This window comes from Lissotriton helveticus, chromosome 3_1 (assembly GCF_964261635.1).
Source record: "Lissotriton helveticus chromosome 3_1, aLisHel1.1, whole genome shotgun sequence".
Classification (NCBI taxonomy): Eukaryota; Metazoa; Chordata; class Amphibia; order Caudata; family Salamandridae; genus Lissotriton; species Lissotriton helveticus.
This window is the reverse complement of record NC_136061.1, coordinates 964,969,845-964,985,635: the sequence shown is the minus strand read 5'-3', so window position 1 is coordinate 964,985,635 and position 15,791 is coordinate 964,969,845.

Below are 15,791 nucleotides of genomic sequence, written 5' to 3'. Positions count from 1 at the left end.
GATAAATACAGTAAATACAAGGACAGCAATGGATGATAAATACAACAAATTAGAGGGACAGGGTTACAAAGAAAACACTACGGTAGGCATGGATAGACTACTCCTAAACAATGGACAGTTCCTGTTATACCTTTTATGTTTTCATTATCTGGATTCCCTCCATTTCCTGACTGGAGCCCATATGTTTCTACCCAGTTCTCGTGTTTTCTTACCCTTAAAATCATACAGGCACTCCTCGATATTATGCATTCCTAACAGCCTAGTTAACCACTGCTGAAATGTAGGTGCTGTAGGATCTTTCCATCCGGCGGAAATTAATAGACGCAATATAGCCACTGATATAAAAACTAAGGCTTCAACCCCAACTTCTGCCCTCAGTTTACCATCCATACCTATTAAAACCACGGTAGGGGATAGAACGATGTTTTGTTCTAGCAGCCCCTCCAAAAATAACTGTATCTCCCTAATAATCGGTGTTAAATTCGGACATTTATAAAACATATGGAGGAGATCAGCTGGACCCATATTACACCTGGGGCACCTATCATTATCTCTAACCCCCCAAGCAAACAATTTTGCTGGGGTAAAATACAGATTAAAAAGGGTCTTATAATGCTGGGCCCTCAAATTTGAGGACCTAAAGATCTTCTTATTCAAAACTAGGGCTAGGTCTAGATCCACATCTGGGTCACCAAGTTTCTGAGCTAGGGTAGTTTCTATTTTTTCCATATCACCCTCCAGCTCTTGTTGAAGATTATTATACCCTATTCCAATTTTACTACCTCCCCTTTTCAAATATTCTACTATTGGGTTGCTCAGCATAAGGGATACCCTAGGCCTAAATGAGCGGATGGTTTGTGCAATCTGCCCATATGTTTAATATCTTTATTCGGCAATTTTATCACCATAAAAGAGCACATATACATATACAATTCACATTTACCAATAAAAATTTGTAAAATACATAAGAACAAGGAGATCTCATTTTGATAGATTTACAACACAACCAGATTAGTATCGGCCAGTAGGGCCCCCCGGGATTTTAATAAACGGGAGCGTATCCGCCATGCATTTCCCAAGAATTTAGCCACCCCACAGATCATGAGGGCAGACGAAGAGTCTGTAGAGAGGACACGGAGTGCCTGTTTATGGCACCTCAACCCTAATTCCCTACAGACCGGTTTCAGCCAAAGCTTCCTCGCCCCTTTGTAGGCTGGGCATGCAAAAAACAGGTGGGCCACCGATTCCTTGGGGGCCGCACAGCCGGGGCATGTAAGTGAGAGGGCATCAGAGGTCGACCAACTTGCCGTAAAATCAAGTACTGGGAGCGTCCCATAGCGCAGTTTCAGGTACAGCGATCGATCCAACGGTTTAGTTATTAGGTCTAAAAAGGGTTCCAGTTTCCTTACACTCTTAATTGATAAAAATTTGTCCGTAAGTGAACCCACATTCGTAGCCCTCGTGGCCTCACTCTGAACCCAATCCCAATAAAGTTTTTTAATAACGGCTTTGGGTGGCGGGGATTGAGACTCCCATGCCTCTCTTAGACCCAGATTGATGGCCAAATCTTTCAGTTTTTTTAGCCATCCTATTTTATTACCTGTGTCCAGCAAGAGTAGATCATCCATCCCTTCTGCATACTTAGCCAGCTCCTCAGTTCTTCTTAATCGAGACCAGAAGAGCAACGGGCGAAGCCTCACCAGGTCTTTTAAAGATCTTCTGCCCAAATCTAATCTTAGGGGGATCATTGGTGTTGAAGCAGGGAGAGCAGCCACTTTCCTAAAGAAATTATTTTCTGCCACCATCAAATCTGTAACCCCTTCAAACCCCCAAAGTTCGGAGCCATATAGTGCTGAAGGAAGAATCTGTCCCTCATAGATGGCCATAACTGGAGAAACCGGTTTACTGCTAGATTCCCGGAGTTCCTTCAACGTCACCCCGGAAACTCTATGATGACTAAGGAGCATTTTGGAAAGATGATCTTTCCAGGTCATACGGCTGTTTATCCGGACTCCAAGATAGTCAAAAGATGTGACCAGCTCAAGGGGGGCACTATTGAGCACGAGGTGATTTTTAAATCTTTTAGAGGGGGCAAAAGCCATCAATTTGGTTTTTGAGGTGTTAATGGTTAAGCCTCGGGTAGTACAAAAGGAGCTAAACAGGTTCAAGAGTTTTTGTAAGCCCACCGGGGATTTAGAGATTAATAGGGTATCGTCCGCGAAGAGAAGTGTGGGGATTTTCTCCCCCGCCAGGGAAGGGGCATCCGTCTCTTCCCCCTTCAGATGGTCCACAACTCCGTTTACAAATAGGGAGAAGAGAGTCGGAGCCATGACACAACCCTGGCGTACTCCTCTCCGCACAGGGATCTTATCTGTTAATTGTCCCTGCGATCCCCATCTAACCCGCGCATAATTCCCCTCATGCAGCTTCGTTATTAAATGCAGGAGGCTACTGGGAAACCCCATTTCCCCAAGTATTTGCCAGAGTTTTGCACGAGGGACCAGGTCGAAAGCAGTCTTGAGATCTATGAAGGCCATATACAAACTGCCTTTCTTGATGGTAACCGCCTTCCAATAGATTGCAAAAAAGCGAAAGACCTGGTCCATCGTGCCAACCTTCTTTCTAAACCCCGCCTGCAAGTGGGAGAGAACACTAGCCTCTTCTATCCAGTCGTCAACTCTCGAGATGATGACCCTGCCGACCACTTTCTGGATGATGTCAATCAGACTAATGGGTCTGTAGTTCGCAGGGTCATCTCTTGCCCCCTTCTTGTGCACAGTAACTACCTCGGCTCCTTTCCAGGAGTCTGGTACTTGATGACCCCTCGTAATCAGATTCATAATACTGGCAATTAGTTTGGCCCAAACTTCTGGCTCAGCCTTCAGCAAATCTCCGGGGATCCCATCCTGCCCGGCGGCTTTCTTAGGGGTAAGGCGTCTGATTGCCAATAATACTTCTGAGGGTGAAAATAACAGATCTGTTACGTCCAGTTTTGCCCCATCGCCCAACCCATTCACCCCCAAACTCGATATTTCCTCTATGCCGCCATATAGGGATGAAAAGTGAGTAAACCATTGCTGGCTAGTTATATGAACAGCCAGTGGTTGCGATTTACCCTGCCTTGTTTTGTTAATCAAATCCCAGAAGAGGTTCGGGTTCTTACTGCTCACAGCCGAGGAGAGTTCCTGCCAATGCCGTTCCTCCCACTCCCGTTTGGCCAGAACTAGTGCTTTCAGATAATCCTTTCTGGCCGCTCTAACCAGCAAAGGGTCACCCGAAAGCAGAGCTCTTGTCAGATTTTTCCTGGAGCTCTTACAATGTTCAGTATACCAAGGTTTGGAAAGAGTAGACGGCATAGCCGGAACCCTATTACCTTTCCCCTTGGAAGTAAAGAATTGGCCCACTTGGTCTATTGTTAATTTATAGACAGAATCAAGTAAGGGGTGATGGGGATCAGTAGGCCGGTTGTCTCCCTCCCAAATCTCTAGTTTAGAGGACAAACCCTCAATCAGGGTCCTAATACTATCCATCACGTCCTCCCCTAGGTTGGCCTTGTCCCATTTTAATCTGCGGTTGTTATTACATGGGACCACCTCTTTAGATATTTTTAAGGAGTCACTCACCCCCCTGACATTAAGACCCCCCCAATTGAACTTACAGCACAAGGGGTTGTGGTCACTATCCTGACTAGGAGAGACCTTCATATCAATGAGGTCCGCCCAAAATCCAACATTCATTAAGATGTAATCTATTCGGGACGGGCCTGATAGTCTATTAAAGGTCACTGCCCCTGACTGGTCGGATAAAGTCCTGCCATTAAGGGCTCTTAATTTAAAATCCCTAGTCAGTGCGTTCAGTTGAATAACCTTAGGTGACCATTTCTTAATAGTGGGGAGGGAGAGCGTTGGGATGGACCATTTCGAATCCTCCTCTTCAATTCCCAAAGGGTCATCCCCAAGGAGGGGTTCGAAAGTACAGTTGAAATCACCCCCCACAAGGATTTTAGCCGAACAAGAGCAGTTGGCTAAGGCCATTTCAAGGGCTGATAGAGTCGAAGAGGTAGAGTCACCCGGTGTCCCTCTAACGTAAACATTGAGTAGGTCAAGCCTGGCTGCATCCTCCCGTCCTCTCGCCGAAAGGTGGAGTATATCATTACAGTCCACATTGTGGCGTGTGACCCCCCAATTCAGGTCTATTTTTAACCAAACAATGAGCCCACCCGCTGGTCTGCCCTTACCTCTGCTTACAGCAGGCACAAAGTGGGTGGAAAACCCCGATTTGTGCAGCGGGACTAAGCTCCATGTTTCCTGAAAGAGGCAAACTTCAAACTGCTCAATGAATGTATGCCACTCCGGGATGTCGAGCTTCCTCTTTAACCCGGCAATGTTCCAAGATAGGAGGTTTATTACCCGTTGTCCTCTAGGAAAAGAAATGCTACCCACCATAGTCGGACTCTCATCAACCGCCCTGCTCGTATGATTCTCCTCCTCACTAACCAGTGAGGTAGTGGATATAGGGCAGCCACCCATAATAGGTGGAGGCCCGGCTAGCCCAGAATCTTCATTAATTACGTTGGGAATTGCCGTATGGGCGGAAGGTAAACTATCTACTCCTGCTTCTGTGGGCCCTCCTTTTAATCCAGTATCCTCTGCTCCAGAAAGTTCATACTCACCCCCCCCAAGCCCCAGACTTCAATCGCAGTCTTCCAGCCCTGACATCTGGGAAAACCGATTGTAAGTATCCAACGGGGTAAAAGGTATTAGGTGGTTCATCCTAGAGCCCATGTTCAGCGAATATCTATTAGGAACCGTAGACCAAGCGGTATGAAGGTCGGGCATCCTGATGGACTGGTGCCCATATTGGGGATAATTATTAATATAGGGATTTATAAGGGGCGGCCTAAAAGACCGAGATCTCTTGTCATATTTAGTGCTAGTTGCTTCAAGCCTGGGATAAAAGAATGTTAAAGCCCGTGGGGTGATGCCAGTTTCTCCATTCCCAGGTGGCCAGTTTAAGATATAATCAACTGCCCGCGGGTCTCTAAAGTTAACCACTACTAAGTCCCCCTCTATATTTTTCGTGGTACTCCCCAGCCAATTAATCCTTCTGACATGGACTATGTCCCCATCTATATTCGGAGCTATCGGCCTATGCGTCCTCAACCAGTGGATGATTTTATTCTTAAGGTCAACATAACCCTCCTTCTTATTACCTATTAGCGGTGGCACCCCCGATAAAACCGCAACGTAGGGCACAGCTTCTGGGGGGATCTCTACTTGTGGAACCCTTTTATGAGCAGATCTACTATTTTCACCATCCTTGACTGTATTTTGGATGTTGCTAATCGAAGCCTTTAAGAGTGGTTTAGAGGGGGCGGCACCCGATGCAGTAACTGTTGCCTTTGAGTGATTAGACGGCGGTGAGTTTTGTGGAGGGGGGTCAACTCTGCCCTGGGGCAGGCTAGTTTGCTTAATCGGGGCGGGGGCGGAAGAGATTCCAGGTTTCATTGAGGGTTTAATAGGAGGGGGCCCTGTCGAGGATATAGATTGCACCACCCCACTCCCTTTGTTAACAGTGGCAGTGGACAAACTAGTTATAGCAGCTTCCAGGATGGTTAATCTAATTTCAACCCTCTTAATAGACTCATTAATAGGGCGGAGAAGAGATCTCAACAAAAATTCCAAATTCCCTATCGCTGGAGAGGGAAGTTGGGGTGAAATAGCAGATGGCGTCGCACCATTGTTGTCAATTGGAGCCGCGTCATGTGTATCCACCACAGCAGGACAAAGAGTCGGTATAGCCACACCCTGTGGTGTTTGATCCTGCTCTACAACTGCTGGGGCCTCACGTGTAAAAAGAGTATTAGACCCTTTACCAAAATCGGTGTGCGATGTTTTGGCTGTGCCTGATACCACCCTATGTTTCTTCCTTCTTTTACTGGGGGGAGGGCGGTGAATCTGGACTACAGGTAAAGACTTTATTTTATGCTGTTTGTGTTTAGAAATCTCTATAACACGGCTACTGCTAGGGGTGGGTGAGACGCTTACAATGTCCTCTGAGGGCAAAGAGGGGGTAGCTACAAAGTCTCGAAATAACAAGGGTACTCCGTCTTGGCTAGTGTTAACCTCGCTCAAATCAATCAAATCAGTCGAATCACCCTCCCGGTTCAGTACATGAAGACTATCGGAGAGGGGTCTGGATTTCATATTCTCAACTGAGCGGCGCCGCTCTGCCCTGCGCTCAGCTAAGGTAGCGTCCTTTTCCCCCTCACTCTTCTTAGAAAAGTAATTCTCCAGTGAGCCATTACGTAGTTTAGGGTTTTTACCCGGAGTAGCCTCTTCTGTTGCCATGTCCCTCTTGTATCGAGACACTATCCTCCAAACGGCAAAATATAAGGGGTCAGGCCCAGCCCGGCCTCCTGCGGCCCCGGACGGCCACAGACGGTCCCGCCCTTGTCCCGGGCTTCTCCCGGCGCCCTCCCGCGCGCTCCCGCGCAGCGGGAACGGCTACTTCCTTTAAGGTGAACTAGGGGGCGTGGCCGGCAGGGAGAGGAGCCCAGCTGACAGGGGCGCGCGGGGACTCCTGGAACACAGAGTCCACCCGCTCTACCCTCGCAGCCCTGCCGGTGTAAAACTTGCCCCAAGCAATGTTCCACACACTGCAACCGCGAAGCGGGACCCGCGCAGCGGGTCCGGCGAGCAGCAGCGGTTACAGGCAGGAAACAGCAGAGGTCCGAGGGTCTTAGTCCGTGGCGTTGAAAGAAGGTATGAGACGCTCCCGCTGGTGTGAAAGCTGCTGATGATTAAATACCGCTGAGGTTTGAGGGCGCGGCCGGCAGGGAGAGGAGCCCAGCTGACAGGGGCGCGCGGGGACTCCTGGAACACAGAGTCCACCCGCTCTACCCTCGCAGCCCTGCCGGTGTAAAACTTGCCCCAAGCAATGTTCCACACACTGCAACCGCGAAGCGGGACCCGCGCAGCGGGTCCGGCGAGCAGCAGCGGTTACAGGCAGGAAACAGCAGAGGTCCGAGGGTCTTAGTCCGTGGCGTTGAAAGAAGGTATGAGACGCTCCCGCTGGTGTGAAAGCTGCTGATGATTAAATACCGCTGAGGTTTGAGGGCGCGGCCGGCAGGGAGAGGAGCCCAGCTGACAGGGGCGCGCGGGGACTCCTGGAACACAGAGTCCACCCGCTCTACCCTCGCAGCCCTGCCGGTGTAAAACTTGCCCCAAGCAATGTTCCACACACTGCAACCGCGAAGCGGGACCCGCGCAGCGGGTCCGGCGAGCAGCAGCGGTTACAGGCAGGAAACAGCAGAGGTCCGAGGGTCTTAGTCCGTGGCGTTGAAAGAAGGTATGAGACGCTCCCGCTGGTGTGAAAGCTGCTGATGATTAAATACCGCTGAGGTTTGAGGGCGCGGCCGGCAGGGAGAGGAGCCCAGCTGACAGGGGCGCGCGGGGACTCCTGGAACACAGAGTCCACCCGCTCTACCCTCGCAGCCCTGCCGGTGTAAAACTTGCCCCAAGCAATGTTCCACACACTGCAACCGCGAAGCGGGACCCGCGCAGCGGGTCCGGCGAGCAGCAGCGGTTACAGGCAGGAAACAGCAGAGGTCCGAGGGTCTTAGTCCGTGGCGTTGAAAGAAGGTATGAGACGCTCCCGCTGGTGTGAAAGCTGCTGATGATTAAATACCGCTGAGGTTTGAGGGCGCGGCCGGCAGGGAGAGGAGCCCAGCTGACAGGGGCGCGCGGGGACTCCTGGAACACAGAGTCCACCCGCTCTACCCTCGCAGCCCTGCCGGTGTAAAACTTGCCCCAAGCAATGTTCCACACACTGCAACCGCGAAGCGGGACCCGCGCAGCGGGTCCGGCGAGCAGCAGCGGTTACAGGCAGGAAACAGCAGAGGTCCGAGGGTCTTAGTCCGTGGCGTTGAAAGAAGGTATGAGACGCTCCCGCTGGTGTGAAAGCTGCTGATGATTAAATACCGCTGAGGTTTGAGGGCGCGGCCGGCAGGGAGAGGAGCCCAGCTGACAGGGGCGCGCGGGGACTCCTGGAACACAGAGTCCACCCGCTCTACCCTCGCAGCCCTGCCGGTGTAAAACTTGCCCCAAGCAATGTTCCACACAACTGCAACCGCGAAGCGGGACCCGCGCAGCGGGTCCGGCGAGCAGCAGCGGTTACAGGCAGGAAACAGCAGAGGTCCGAGGGTCTTAGTCCGTGGCGTTGAAAGAAGGTATGAGACGCTCCCGCTGGTGTGAAAGCTGCTGATGATTAAATACCGCTGAGGTTTGAGGGCGCGGCCGGCAGGGAGAGGAGCCCAGCTGACAGGGGCGCGCGGGGACTCCTGGAACACAGAGTCCACCCGCTCTACCCTCGCAGCCCTGCCGGTGTAAAACTTGCCCCAAGCAATGTTCCACACACTGCAACCGCGAAGCGGGACCCGCGCAGCGGGTCCGGCGAGCAGCAGCGGTTACAGGCAGGAAACAGCAGAGGTCCGAGGGTCTTAGTCCGTGGCGTTGAAAGAAGGTATGAGACGCTCCCCATATAGAAACCACTGGTTGGCTGGGAGCCCAAATTTTTGCTGGAGAACATTAAAGCCAAGAATCTCATCGCCTAACATAACATCCCCTAGACACCTGACTCCCAACTCCCTCCAAAGACGGCTATTTCTATTTTGACCTAGGTGGGCAAAGGTACTTGATTTCCAGAGATTGATATTGACATGAATTTTTGGGATTTTCAATAATTTTCTTACCGATTTCCATGTTCCCCATGCCCCCATTAGAATCTTGTATTTGGCTCTCTTATAGTACTTCCGGTCAACTTCACACATCAATAACCCTGTTGCTTTACTGCCCACTAAGAGCTCGAAGATGGAAGGAAGCACTTGATTACCTGGCTGGGGTTCTACTGTTCCCAGATCATATTGAAACAATACATTCATTTGAACCAAGAGACATGTCCAATGATACAACCTAATATTAGGAATCGCCAAACCACCCCACTCAAATGGTAGGGACATGTGAGCAATCAATCTCCTGATTTTCCCATACTGCCAGATAAAACGGATAAACATTGCTTCGATTTTCCTGATCATCCACTCTTCCAACAACAAAGGGATGGCCCGGAATAGGTAAAGGAGTTTAGGGAACATAGTCATTTTTAATAAATTTACCCTACCAATCAGTGAAAGATGCAGTATATCTATCCTCTTAAGCTCCTTTGCGATTGAATCTATCAATGGCATGTAATTATCCGCAATTATCTTATTTATATTGGCGTTCACCCTTACCCCCAAATACACCGCTGATTCCACATATCTTTGATCTAGCTTGATGATGTTACTTGTACATATGATCTGTGTTTTTTCCTCGTTCAAATGATACCCTGACTGTATACCAAAGTCTTTAGCCAACTGACATATCTCGGCTATAGCTTGTTGGGGGGCCGTTGTTATAATTGCCAGATCGTCAGCGTATGCCAAAAGTCTAGTAATATGGCCATTCAATGTCACTGGAGTGATCTGTTCAGACACCAGAATTTTTTTGAATAAGGGGATCGATATACAGAGAAAAAAGAATCGGGGAGCAGGGGCATCCTTGACGCGTCCCTCTTCTAATTATTATTTCTTCTGAGCTTTGGCCCATAACCATTACCCTAGCCACCGGATCGCTATACATCGCCTTAATTGCCCTTATACTCTTATTCCCGAAACCTCTTCCGACCAAGATTCCCCACAAACAATCCCAGGTTACACGGTCTAATGCTTTCTCCGCGTCGAGGAGGATCATGGCCATGTCTCCACCCGTGACAGCTTGGTTATCGAACAATGCTTTAGCCCGCCTTATATGATCCGTAGTGCCTCGGCCTGGCACAAACCCATGCTGCCACGGGGAGACTAATCGACCGATGATCCCCCCCAATCTTTTTGACCACACCTTGGAGTATAGTTTTGTGTCCGCATTAATAAGAGAAATTGGTCGATACGAGCTTGGACTATTCTTGGGTTTACCTTTCTTATGGAATATGACAATATTTGTCTCTTTCCAGGAATCAGGAATAGAGCCCGAGCACACTATGCCAGTAAACAAATCCAACAAAATGGGGCAATTTCCTCCTCTAAGCATTTATATACTTCTAAGGGGAGCCCATCAGGACCCGCCGCCTTACCAACTGCTAATTCCTGAAGAGCCGTCTTAATCTCGGTCAGAGTCAGATCGCATTCCAGCATCTCCCTACTTCTTTGGTCTAATTCTGGGCCATCATCTTTGAGAACAGGATTTTGTACCTCACTCCCACCCTCTTCATCATACAGTTTTTGGTAAAACGTCTGGAAAACCCTCAATATTTCTTTAGACTCAGTATATTCGTTTCTATTTTCCTGTATGCTAGTGATCAAATTTTTGGATCTCTCCTGCCTGATCCGGAGTGCTAATGCTTTTCCTGCCTGTTCCCCCGTCTCATATCTCTTTGCCCTAGAAGACTGATACTCCCTAGACTCTTTCTGCGTCACTATTCCCTGGAGGTCGGCTTTGATAGTAACCATTTTGTTTAAATTTGCCTGACCATCCGCGCCCTGCACTATCTCTTTAATATGCTGTGCTTCTACTATTCCTAATTCCCTGATCAGGGTCTCAACCTTCATCCTGTCCTCCTTCCTCAGTCTGGCTGAGCAGCTTATTGTCTCGCCCCTCAAAGAGGCCTTGAAAGTTTCCCAAACTACATTGCGGGAAGTACTATACCGATTAATGTCATAGAATTCCCTGGTCCATTTTCTTATGTGTCTCACAAATCTATCATCCGCAAGGAGCTTTCTCTCGAATGACCACCTTGTTTGTCTTCTTTCAATATTGTCTACATCGAATATTAGAATCAGGGGGTTATGATCAGAAAGGGATTTGGGCAACTTTGCGATCTTGACTTTACCAAGTTTCTCTGAGGATAGTAAAAAATAATCCAGCTTAGTGTATTTTTGATGTGGGAAAGAGTAATATGTAAAACCTGGATTGGCAGATTCTTTTGCACCCCAGACATCTTTCAAACCATGTGATCTCATTAAGGAGGACAGGGCACAAAACACTTTTGGTTTACCACCTGAGTAACTGCCAGGTCTATTCCAGTCCACTGAAATATTGAGATCCCCACAGATTATAATAGGGGTTGGCCAGTCTACTAGTTCCCCCTCTAGTGTATCAAACACTGCCGGATCGTCCTGATTCGACCCGTATACCGTACATATCGTACACCCAAGAGTCAATTCCACTATTACCCATCTCCCAGAGCTATCTAATTTAGTCCTCTTAACCCCACCTAAAATCGGTTTAGCAAGAATAGCCACCCCCTTGTCATTGAGGTCTGAGAGGAGCAGGCTAATATCTCATACCCCCTTATATTCAGCAAATTTCTACTTGCCCAAGGAAGGTGGGTCTCCTGCACACACAGAACATCCAGATTATTAAATTTAACAAAATGACATCTTTGGCGTTTTCTCCAATCATTTAACCCACCAATATTGATGTGAGACATCTTTTTGAGATAATCTTTCCTGACAGGAGAAATCCAACAACCCTGATTTGGCCAATGTTATCGATGTAGTCCTCTGATTGCCAACAGAAACCTCTTTACTCCAAAACATCTAATTTTTTTGCATTTTCCCCCCTTCCCACCCCTCCCCATTCCCCTATCCACCCCCCTTACCTCATTTTCTTGCCCCCCCACCTCCCCACCCATATACCCCCTCAAGTGAGGCGCTCAGACTGAGTCTGTGCACGCAATGGAAAAAGCGTCTGAAGCAGTGGAGATGGATCTAAAACAAAAAACCGTACATAAGAACCAAACCCTGTGAGTCAAAGAAAAAGAGCCGAAAATTGAAATCCCTAAATACCACACACCACACCACACCATCCAACTGCAGGCTTAGGTGATAAATGAGAGTGAATTAAATCCGATCCACAGATAAATTTATCGAGCTAGCCAATATCCCATTTAAACAGTTCTATATGAAATAGTGAAAATAACATAGTCGTCAGAATCAAGCACTCTGAGAATCTAAATATTCCCTGGCCTTAATTTCCGAGGTAAAGTACAGAGTTTTACCAGCATTAACTATTTTAAGTTGTGCAGGATTAATCAGGTAAACCTGCATCTTTTTGTCCTGGAAGGGTTTTATCAATTGCCTCAACCTCCATCGTCGCTTGACTGTTATGTGACAGAAATCGTGTCTGACAAAAAACGAGATTCCTTCTACTACCTTCCGTGCATCGGGTCTAGCTTTTTCTGATATTGCCTGTCTTAGCACAAAATTGCCTAGAAATATCAGAATAGCTCTCGGCTTATCCCCTTCCTTTGAGTTCCTACCTAGCTTGAACGGAGTGCGGTGAGCCCGCTGAATTTCCTCAGCCCACTTCCAGCCTGGCAAATCTACAAATGCTTGCTTAAAAAGTTTGATGACAAAAGCCCTCACGTCTGTCCCTTCGACTCCCTCCTGTACCCCCAAAATTCTGAGATTGTTCCGTCTTTGTCGGTTTTCCAAATCTTCCAACTTCCATTGGATATCCGTTATTTGGGCACTTTGGGTATCTACTTTATTGGAGGCAGCTGCTGCGTCCGCCTCGGTTGAAACAACCCTCTCCTCTAGATTAGAAACTCTATCGCCCAAGTTAATGCAAACTTTAGACATTTTCCTTATGGCTCCTTGCATCTTTCTCACAGCGGCCTGTGCCTTACGGCTATCTTGTCGCGTTTCTTCCCTGTGAGCTAGGATCTCCTTGTGAATCACCTCGAGGAGAGACATCTGAGCTGCTTCCCCATGCGGACTTCCAACTAGCGGGGTGGCTGACGAATGGTCCCAACTGAGGTCCTGCAATTTGGCTCCAACAGGCGGTTTAGCAGAAGATATATGTGATCCAGTTTCCAGCTCTGGTTCACTATCTGTGTCTAAATTACTCCCTCCCTGTTCAGAGCTATCTCCATCCTCTGACCACTCGCCTCCTTCTGAGACGGAGAAAAAACATTCGCTGGGAGGCTTCTCCTTATCCTTTTCCTTATCATTTGATTTTTCAGCTATTAGGCTTGTTGTACTGTCCGTGACTAGAGCCCATGGTACTGCTGAATCTGTCACGGTCTTGATCTGTTCTTCCGAGCTTGACTTTAGGGTCGACCCCCCTTCACCATCTCCCCCTGACATCTCTGGGGGATCTTTCGACATAGACAGAAGCACTGGCACAGGGTTGTACTGATCCTCATTATTCACATCCGTTTTTACTGAGCACGAAGAAGGGTCAGGCTTAGGATCTGATGGGGGAGATAATGCATTTACCCCATCCCCTTCCACATCTATATTCTCTGGATTTTCCTTTGCGCTCAGCTCCAGCTCCTGCTCATTTTTCTCTGACAAAGCGTCAGCTTTCAAGCCCTTCTCCTTGCCTATTTTGGCAAAGATATCCAAAATAGGTGAGCCAGTCTGTTTAATTTTTACTGCAAGCTGATTTCTCCTTACCGGTGTCTGCCTCCTCTGCCGGTTGTCTTCCTCGGCTTCAGCAGCCGCTTCGGCTGCAGCTTTCCTTTTCAAAGCGGCCTTGGAGCTTGCGAGCACCTTTGGAGCCATGGCTCCACTTTGCCCTTTTTGTCGTTTACTCTTGAAACTCCGTGTGAACTGACTTCCTTTACTGGCTATCTGCTTCAGTGCCGTCTCCGTCTCGACCGCTGCTGCAGCCTGCTCTCTGTTCAGCGAGCTCCGCTGCGTCTGCGGAGGCTCACGGCTCCTCCCATTCACTTTCACCTGAGCCCGAGTCTGAGCTCTGCCTCCGACTGCCAGCACTCTCACGGCCAGCGTCAGCTCTCGCAGCAGCCTGCCGATGGTTCCGCGACAGGTATGAGCCAGCAACATGTGTTTACTGCTGCTTTTTGCTCTTTGTTACAAAATTTCAGCAGAGCTCGCGTCTTCCCGCAAACTATTCCCGCCGCTGTTCCATGCAGTTACATGGCGCTGTGTGCTCCGAAATCAGGGAATCGTTGCCCCCTCCACTGCTTCACGCTCCCGGCCGTTCTACACGGCCGCCATCTTTCGCCTCGTCCTAACATAGAAAAAAAAAAATAATGTTTTTTTTTAACATAGAAAATAATTCTAATTAAAAGAGAAGAGGACACAATAGTCAGACATAATTAAATCAAACTCCAAATTGTACAAATATCTTAGTTGGAGAAGTTATTTGGTCCAATGACTTTGTGTGTCACAATTCTAGAATAGCATCGACGCGTTTCGGTTTTGGCAACTTCATTAAAAGCCAGCACCTTCCTCAGGATTAAAATATAATTTCCCACAAATTACGGTAAATCTGCAAATAGAAATGTATAATATAAGATACACATAATCTCAACTAAAACAACATCTACATCATATTACAGTACAATGCTCCTGCAGGCTGTGTGACGCTATGGCCCTATACATTCAAACATTCTACACTTATATCTCTCATACAGATTGTTTCTTCATTTTACAATACAGGCAGTATAGTTAGTCTTTTCACCTCTCAAGAACAGATGTTCAATATAGAACTATTTTATGTATATTCTTTTATATATTCTTTTATATATTTATAAGATTCTTTGAGGGTATTTCCAATGTATACATTTTACATCTGTTAGGGAAGTATATTAAAACATTTTTTTGTTTACCTCGCTTAAGACAACAAAGGCCCTCCTGAATATTTCAATGCTTAATCCAACACTCCTTGTGGTATAAGCCGCACTGAGTGGAATCGTCTAAAAAGATTTATTTATTCAAAATGTCAGTGCTAACATCGTAATGGTTTGATAATAAACTGGTAACATACTATACATAAAGCTCACCTATTGAGTATTCCTTGGTCACAAATTATGTTTTCTTTGGTTTCATCGCAAGACGAACCAACGATAATGAAGCGTTAATGATTCTATGAATTAGAAAGAGGGGAAGATCATGTACCTTATTACTTTAGTTTTTCCTATATCTAACAATCTATAAGATTAGTGTAATAACAAAACGAGAGTAGCATGCCTATATCGCTAACTGTAGCTATAATCTATTTATATATAATAGGCACTCTCAGCTATTATTGCTCAACCAACAACCCTAATATGCAGAGTGCTGGCAAAAATAAATGCTTACTATGCGTCAATCTCTTCGACTTGCAACCTCATATTTGTCAGAACCCTCACTCCTCGTGTATCCACAATCACGCACTATAAGTCTGAAAAGGGAAGCACACGTCTAGAAAAGGTCTCTTGGTCCACCTTAACGTGACTTCGGCACTCCAAGATGTCCGCCGAGGTCGCGTGGTGTTAGCGGTCTAGGGTTTCTCAGAATCGCCACCGCAGCTCAGGTGAAGCGCGCTCAGACAACAAACTGCGCACTTCACCGAGGATCTCAACCAGAACGGAAGCGCGAATCTTGAGGACCACATTCTGAGTAGAAATAATTACCTAGAGACATTTTAGTTCCGAGCAAAAGTTATTACAAACCTAAGTCAATTAAGTTCGCTGCTCAGTCGCGAATTTTAATTGAATTCCTTAGCTGAGGAGAAGACAAGAATTCCGCTAAGTTCCAGTCAACGCTGAAGAAGGAAGCGTGAGCAGCTGTCTTCGCTCGAGAATCTGTGAAAGGCGAAGACGAGAAAACAAGATAAGTGACTGATTGTTGACACGATAGCAATTGAAGACTGAGTAATGTTACAGTGAATTTCAAAAGAGAATTGAACTTACCTTAAAGTCAAGAGTGATATCGACAGAACTAAAAGAAAGAAGAAAGAGATAAT